The sequence below is a fragment of the Lepus europaeus genome, chromosome X (assembly GCF_033115175.1).
Source record: "Lepus europaeus isolate LE1 chromosome X, mLepTim1.pri, whole genome shotgun sequence".
Lineage (NCBI taxonomy): Eukaryota > Metazoa > Chordata > Mammalia > Lagomorpha > Leporidae > Lepus > Lepus europaeus.
In genome coordinates this window covers 17579629-17588650 of record NC_084850.1, presented here as the reverse complement: position 1 = coordinate 17588650, position 9022 = coordinate 17579629, and the positions used below count along the sequence as shown (strand labels likewise).

At 39.8% G+C, this 9022-nt stretch overlaps 1 pseudogene; it reads right to left on the bottom strand.

Moving 5' to 3' along the window:
• Positions 1–1621: 1621 nt before the first annotated feature.
• On the bottom strand, positions 1622–2664 carry LOC133753294 (isopentenyl-diphosphate Delta-isomerase 1-like; annotated as a pseudogene).
• Positions 2665–9022: the final 6358 nt, after the last annotated feature.

Sequence of the window (9022 nt, the reverse complement as noted above, 5' to 3'; positions counted from 1 at the left end):
ACCTTGATGGGATTGTATTGGAATCCCCTGGCACATTTCTGACTCCACCATTTGGGGCAAGTCCTCCCTCTCTTTTTCCCACTCTTATATTTAACAAGGATCACTTTTCAGTTAAAATTTAAACACCTAAGCATAATTGTGTGTTAATTACAGAGTTCAACCACTAGTACTAGAACAAAAAAATACTAAAATGGATAATGATTTACATTGTACATCAACAGTCAGGACAAGAGCTGATCAAGTCACTGTTTCTCATAGTGCCCATTTCACTTCAACAGGTTTCCCCTTTGGTGCTCAGTTAGTTGTCGCCAATCAGAGAAAACAAATGATATTTGTCTCTTTGGGACTGTCTTAATTCACTCGGCATGATGATTTCCAGATGCCTGCATTTTGTTGCAAATGACCGGATTTCATTGTTTTTGACTGCTGTATAGTATTCTAAAGAGTACATGTCCCATAATTTCTTTATCCAGTCTACTGTTGATGGGCATTTGGGTTGGATCCAGGTCTTAATATTGTGAATTGAGCTGCAATAAACATTTAGGTGCAGACAGCTTTTTTTTTGCCAGTTTAATTTCCTTTGGGTGAATTCCAAGGAGTGGGATGGCTTGGTTGTAAGGTAGGGTTATATTCAGTTATCTGTGGAATCTCCAGACTGACTTCCATAGTGGCTTAACCAGCTTGCATTCCCACCAGCAGTGGGTTGGTGTCCCTTTTTCCCCACATCCTCGCCAGCATCTATTGTTGGTAGATTTCTGAATGTGAGCCATTCTCACTGGGGTGAGGTGAAACCTCATTGTGGTTTTGATTTGCATTTCCTTAATTGGTAGTGATCTTGAACATTTTTTCATGTGCCTGTTGGCCATTTGGATTTCCTCTTTGGAAAGATGTCTATTGAGGTCCTTGGCCCATCTCTTAAGTGGGTTGTTTGTTTTGATGTTGTGGAGTTTCTTGATCTCTTTGTAGATTCTGGTTATCTACCCTTTATCTGTAGCATAGTTTGCAAATATTTTTTCTCATTCTGTCGGTTGCCTCTTCACTTTCCTGACTGTTTCTTTTGAAGTACAGAAACTTCTCAATTTGATGCAACCCCAATTGTTTTTTTTAAATGTATTTATTTGAAAGACTGAAAAACAGACCGAAATAAAGATCGTGCATCCACTGGTTCACTTCCCAAATGCCTGCAACAGCCAGGGCTGGGCCAAGCTGAAGCTGGGATCTAGGAACTCCACCTGCATCTTCTGCATGGTGGCCCAGGTACTTGGGTTCCTGCCACCCATCTGTTGCCTCTATGGTACATTAGCAGAAAGTTCTATCAGAAGCATGGAATAGCTGGGACTTGACCCAGGCAACCTGATATGGGATGTGGGTATCCCAAGTGGTGGCTTAACCTGCTGCAACACAGTGCTTGCCCCTGGAATTTTTTTATGCAGGGATGATTATACACTATTTTAATTTCCCTGTAACCTGCTTTGCCAGTTTAATCTGTTAATATGGAAAGTCAATTAGGTATTTTCCTGGACTATTATAAAAACAATAATACATAAAGCATCTGGCAAATAGCAAAGTATTCTGAAAATGTGAATTACAACAGGTCAAAAACCATCTTCATTTACTTGTTCCAATTCCTCATAACCACATTTGAGCAGATTAAATCTTATCTGCCCTCTCATTTTACACTAATCTCATAAATGTCTTTTATAAGTAACAGTGAGTATGCAGTAGGTAATGCAAAATTATAAGTCAGCTGTTTTTCCCACAGAGATTCTGGTTGCCAAAAACGGCAATGTATCTTATGAGATCTAGTGGGGAAACAAATTTAAAACAAACAAACAGAAATATTCTAAGTTTACTACATAGAGAAAATATTCAACAGTCATTCATCTGTACATTCACATTCTATGTATTTTCTCATGGTCAACAAACTGATTCAAATGACTTAAGTTATCCCACCATTTAAAGAGAAAAGTCTCTGCAATAATTTGAAACCATGGAGTTATCTTAATTTCAGCACTGGCTGCTTTTTTCAGAAGTTCTTCCAGCTCTTCTTTTGTCACGTAACAATAGCTTTTAATCTCATTGGGATCTGGGTTCAAAGTTACATTCTTCCTCACAAATAAAATGTAATCAATTTCATGTTCACCCCAAATACCATCAGATTGAGCTTTGCAGTGAATTCGTGTTAGATAATTTATTTCTTCTGGAGGAACCTCTTCCATAGGAATTCCTAGTTCAGCTTTTAAACGCCCCTGTGCCGCCCTTCTTACTCCAATGGCATCATTTCCTTCAAGTTCATGTGGGTTACTTAACGGATGACTACAACAAGTATTGTTAAAACAACCTGGAAAGGTAATTTTAGCATCTGATCTCTGCTGTAGCAGGAGCTTATTTTCAGTATTGAAAAAGAAGACACTAAAAGCTCGATGCAATAACCCTTTCTCAATGTTTTCATTCAGGTGACGGTTCTTCTTGGTCTCAGCCCCAATTTTATTGTCATTTTCATCAATAAGAATACACATCTCTGCCAGAAGTTAAACCTGTTGCTCATCGAGATGGTCAGTATGTATTTCCGGCATCGTTACAAAATGTCTGATCTGGCCAAGAGTACTGGCCCTCAGCCACCTCGCTCCACCGTGTAGCTCCCGCGCCGCCCCGAGGCTTGAGTTCTCCAACCTCAAACACAGAACCCTCGCAACCCCAATTGTTAATTTTGGCTTTGACTGCCTGTGCTTCTGGGGTATTTTCCAGGAAATCTTTGCCAGTACCTATATCCTGCAGGGTTTCTCCAATGTTCTCTAATAGTTTGATGGTGTCATGTCGTAGATTTAAGTCTTTAATCCATGTTGAGTGGATTTTTGTGTAAGGTGAAAGGTAGGGGTCTGCTTCATGCTTCTGCATGTGGAAATCCAGTTTTCCCAGCACCATTTATTAAATAGACTGTCCTTACTCCAGGGATTGGTTTTGGATCCTTGATCAAATATAACTTGGCTGTAGATGTCTGGATTGATTCTGGTGTTTCTATTCTGTTCCATTGGTCTATCCATCTGTTTCTGTACCAGTACCATGCTGTTTTGATTACAACTGCCCTGTTATGTCCTGAAATCTGGTATTGTGATGCTTCCGACTATGTTTCTGTGGTACAAGATTGCTTTAGCTATTTGAGGTCTCCTGCGTCTCCATATGAATTTCAGCATCATTTTTTCCACATCTGAGAAGAATGTCTTTGGTATTTTGATTTGTATTGTATTGAATGTATAAATTTCTTTTGGGAGAATGGACATTTTGATGATATTGATTCTTCCAATCCATGAGCATGGAAGATTTCTCCATTTTTTGGTATCCTTTTCTATTTCTTTCTGTAAGGTTTTGTAGTTTTCATTGTAGAGATCTTTAATGTCCTTGGTTAAGTTTATTCCAAGGTATTTCATTGTTTTTGTAGCTATTGTGAATGGGATTATTCTTAAAAGTTCTTCCTCAGCCGTGGCATTGCCTGTGTATACAAAGGCTGTTGATTTTTGTGCATTGATTTTATATCCTGCTACTTTGCCAAACTCTTCTATGAGTTCCAATAGTCTCTTAGTAGAGTTCTTTGGATCCCCTAAATAAAGAATCATATTGTCTGCAAAGAGGGATAGTTTGAGTTCTTCCTTCCCGATTTGTATCCCTTTAATTTCTTTTTCTTGCCTAATAGCTCTGGCTAAGTCTTCCAGAACTATATTGAATAGCAGTGGTGAGAGTGGGCATCCCTGTCTGGTACCAGATCTCAGTGGAAATGCTTCCAACTTTTCCCCATTCAATAGGATACTGGCCATGGGTTTTTCATAAATTGTTTTGATTGTATTGAGGAATGTTCCTTCTATACCCAGCTTGCTTAGAGTTTTCATCATGAAAGGGTGTTGTATTTTATCAAATGCTTTCTCTGCATCTATTGAGAGAGTCATATGGTTTTTCTTCTGCAATCTGCTAATATGGTGTATCACGTTGATTGTTTTGCGAACATTGAACCATCCCTGCATACCAGGGATAAATCCCACTTGGTGTGGGTGGATGATTTTTCTGATGTGTTGTTGTATTCTATTGACCAGAATTTAATTGAGGATTTTTGCATCTATGTTCATCAGGGATATTGGTCTGTAATTCTCTTTCAATGCTGCATCTTTTTCCGGCTTAGGAATTAAGGTGATGCTGGCTTCATAGAAAGAATTTGGGAGGATTCCCTCTTTTTCGATTGTTTTGAATAATTTGAAAAGAATTGGAGTTAGTTCTTCTCTAAATGTCTGGTAGAACTCAGCCGTGAATCCATCTGGTCCTGGGCTTTTCTTTGTTGGGAGGGCCTTTATTACTGTTTCAATTTCTGTGTCAGTTATGGGTCTGTTTAGGTTTTCTATGTCTTCCTGGTTCAATTTAGGTAGATTGTATGTGTCCAGGAATCTATCCATTTCTGATAGATTTCCCTGTTTGCTGGCATACAAGTCCTTGTAGTAATTTCTGATGATTCTTTTTATTTCTGTGGTGTCTGTTTTTATGTTTCCTTTTTCATCTTTGATTTTATTGATTTGGGTCTTTTCTTTTTTGTAGTTAGTTGGGCCAATGGGGTGTCAATTTTGTTGATTTTTTCAAAAAACCAGCTCCTCGTTTGGCTGATTTTTTGTAATTTTTTTTGGATTCAATCCTGTTGATTTCTTCTCTGATTTTAATTATTTCTCTTCTCCTACTAGCTTTGAACAACCCGCTTCTGATACCAGGTATGTGGGAGTTTCTTCCCACCCAGCAAGCAGTTGATTGGGCAGTAGATCAATTGAAATTATCTGCCTGGAAATAGCATCAGATCCACAGACTGAGGGCTCTGTTCCCAAGACTATCCCCACTTCAGAGCCAGTTGCAAGTTTAATCCTCAGGAACTTCTGACTGACAGCTCTAAATTAGGTCTGCCATGACACCCTCTTGGTTTTGATTAACAGAATGACTCACAGAACTTGGGGAAACAGTTATGTTCATTGGTTTATTATAAATTATATTACAAAGGATACAGGTGGAAATTAGGGAGAAGTACAGGAGAAGAGGTATAGAGCACCCATGCCCTCTCTGGGTATGCCACTCTCCAGGAGCCTTCAAATATTTGCTATCAAGAAGCTCTCTGAACCCTTTCCTTCTTAAGTAAGCTTCATTACTTAGCTATGATTAATTAAACCATTGGCCATTGATGACTGACTCAATCTTTAACCTCTCTCCCTTACCCAGAGGTAGCGATGTGGAGGTAAAAGTGACAACACTTTAATTCTGTCCTGGCCTTTCAGTAAGCATCCAGAAGCCACCTAAACACTGTCAGCCACTAAAACACTTATCGGCACACAAAAACACTTATCACTTTGAAGGTTCCAAGAATTCTAGGATTTATGTACCAGAAAACACAGGAAGACCTATTACACATTCCACAATATCACAACTATGATTTACACTGCATACCTTAAAGCACTTGGTATCTAATGGTAAGTTGTGAAGGAGAGGGTAGAGGATAAGAATGAAGCCTGAAGTTTTGGATTGGGGAACTGAGGGATATTTACCGAAACATTGAGCTCAGAAAAAAATCAGGCTTGGCATCAAAGATGAGTTTAGTTTTTAAACTTTTGAGCTTAAATTGGTGATGTGCCATATACACAAGTTTTAGAACGTGCTGTCTGGGTGCAGGTTTGCAATGAATTGAGAGAGGGCAACAAGCCAGGAGCCTAGCTAGTAGGCCATTACTGTGATCATGATTAGAGATTATAGGATCTAGACTAGGGTGGTGGAGGTGGAGGGAAATGGATGGTACCTCTGTGGCAATAGGTTCCCATTTGCAGAGTTGGGGAAAACTGAGGAAAATCAACAGAAGGTCAGATTCACCAGGCTATAAAGTGTGAGACCAAGGGTGATGAAAAGAGGTTTGGGAGATAGGGAACAGCAGTGATGAGTTCAGACTTTGTTCTAAGGCCAATGGGAAGGTATTGACTATTTTAAGGAAGTATTTGTTTTTAGCAATCTACGTTGGCTTCTCTGTGGAAAGTGGATAAGAGAGCACATGAATGGAAGCAGAAAGACCATTTAGACAACAATTGCAGTTCTCCAGGTTAAAAAAATGAGGGGGGGTCTGAACTAAAGCAGTAACAGAGGGGATGGAGAAGTGAACTAGAGCAATAGCAGAGGAGACGGAGAAGAAGGGACAATTATGAGAGCAGTTAATTAGATCAGAGTTGGCACACTCAAGAGTCTTTCATAGCCTTGGCAGCTCATGACAAGAGCCTCGGATGATTACTGATGTCATAAATAAGAGTGCCAATTGTTAAATCAACAATGGGAGTCACTGTGCACCTACTCCCCATGTAGGATCTCTGTTCTTAATGTGTTGCACTATGAGAATTAATGGTAAAACTACTACTCAAACAGTATTCTATATTTTGTGTGTCTGTGTGGGTGCAGTCTATTGAAATCTTTACTTAGTGTATATATACCAAGTTGATCTTCTGTATATAAAAATAATTGAAAATGAATCTTGATGAAGAATGGGATGGGAGAGGGAGTTGGAGATGGGATGGTTGCGGGTGGGAGGGAGGCTTTGCGGGGAAAAGCCACTATAATCCAAAAGTTGTATTTTGGAAATTTATATTGATTAAATAAAAGTTAAAAAATAAAATAAGTAAGAAAAAAAGACATTATAAACAAAAGGTACCATGGAAGGGGGCTGTGGAAGTTTACTTAGATGGTCACACTTCTTTCACACTTCTTCTCTTTCTCTCTTTTTTAAAAAAAATTATTTTATTTATTTGAAAGAGTGAAACACACATACACACATACACACACACACACACGCAGATTCTCCATCTGCTGGTTCACTACCAAAATGGTTGCAACTGCCAGAGCTGGTCCAAGCTGAAGCAAAGTGAAAGAGTTACATCCAGGTCTCCCATGTGTGTGCAGGGGTCCAGGTGCTTGGGGACATTCCCATTGTTTTCTCAGGCACATTATCAAGGAGCTGGGATATGAAGCAGAGCAACTGGGACACAAACCACCACTCTGATATGGGATGCTGGTGTTGCGGGTGGCGGCTTAACACACTGTGCCACAACTCTGGCCCTAGAGACTCTCTCTCTTAAATCTAGGTAGAGCTGTGGCTGCTTCGACTAGCAGAGTATGACAGAAATGATACTCTCAGCCCAGACACAGACATGTGACTGATGAAGCCAACCTGGAAGTGACTGCTTCAGCCCCAGGGATAGCCCCTGCTTTTCATGTTACTTCATCAGTCAGTTGGGTCATAGCACTGAGACTCCAGACATTCTGAAGAGGATAAGAGCTGATCCTGCTGTGTCATTTTCAGATTCCTAACTCACAGGATTTGAGAGTATGAGAAGAGAAAACAGTTGTTTAATGCCCCAAGTTGTGGGATTATTTGGGACAGAGATATTGACACTCAGAGCTGAAATAATGATGTGTATGTTATAGTCTTTGTTTCCCAAGTGTTCACAATCTAAGGAGGGATGTGAGAAAAATACAAAAATGAAAACAAAATCATAAAAGCATGTTTATAGTTGTGTAGGACATGTGCTATCAAAATTCTGGGCAAAAGGAATGAATAATAACAATGACTAAGTTTATGCTAATGCTTTCTAGGTATTTTATATATTAAATCAATAAAGCCTCAATGTTTAATTCTTCACAATAAGCCTATGAGACAGTCATTCATTGAGAATATTTTCTTTCTTTTAAGATTTATTTTATTTATTTGAAAGACAGAGTTACAGAGAGAGGCGGAGACAGAGAGAGAGAGAGAAAGAGAGGTCTTCCATCTGCTCGTTCACTCCCCAAATGGCTGCAATGGCTGGAGCTGAGCTGATCCAAAGCCAAGAGCCAGGAGACTCTTCAGGGTCTCCCACATGGCTGCAGGACCCTGAGTGCTTGGGCCATCCTCCGCTGCTTTTTGGATCGGAAGTGGAGCACCCAGGACTTCAACTGGCGCCCATATGGGATGCTGGCACTGTGGGCCAGAGCTTTAACCTGCTAGGTCACAAAGCCAGCCCTTGAGCATATTTTCAGATGAGAAAAGTTAAGATTCAAAGAGAACAAATAACTTGTGTAAGGTCTCAACAACTTGAATGGTAACCCATATACTTGGCTTGCAGAGTCCTCACCTAATACCTCTAACATAGGGGTGGGGAATTGTCTGGGCCACAGGCCACATATGGTCTGCAAAATCAGTTGGTCTGGCCCTGCCAAGCAACTGCACGTGGGACTTGAAATTCAATAAATATATAGGAGGCTAATTCTTAAGTTGATAATTTTTTATGACCCCCGAGTGATGTTATAAATATCCAAAAGGCCCTTGGCAGAAAAAAGGTTCTCGTAAGGTATACCAACCTCTTCTTTGAGTCATGGGATATTAGTCATTGTATAATAGTATGAGATGTTGGATGGACTAATAGGGAGTTAGGCCAGTTGTAGGGCAATTAGGTCAGTTAACTGCTCTTAGTTTTTGTCAAAGTTAGTCAGGATTGTGATCCCTGCCTTCTGATTAGCTGTTATTCTGCTCCTTCCCTGATTAGTTAAATCTAGGTTTGATTATCAAAAAGGGGCCAATCAGAGAGAGCTACCTCGTGTTTATAATGGGCAGATACTGACAAACTTCTTTGACAACTCCTCCCTCTGCTCCTCTGCTGTGGCAGGAGGTTTTTTGCTTTCAATAAATCTCGCTTTGCTTACTGTTCATGTTTGAGTGGAAATTCTTTGATGTGAGACCAGAACCAAGATTGCCCTTGTCCCTTTGTCTTCCCACAACAATAGAGGAAGCTGAGAATATGTGTTCACCATCCATATTATCTTCCATAGTGAATTTTACATCAATCATTCATTAACAGGGGATGAATGAACTATGAAGAGCTCCATTCCTCAACAACAACAATTATAATAAATAATATCAAGGCTTCCTTCCTTCCTCATTTTATCCCTATGTCCTTTTTTTTCTGCCTCTTCACTCCATTCCTTCTTTTCC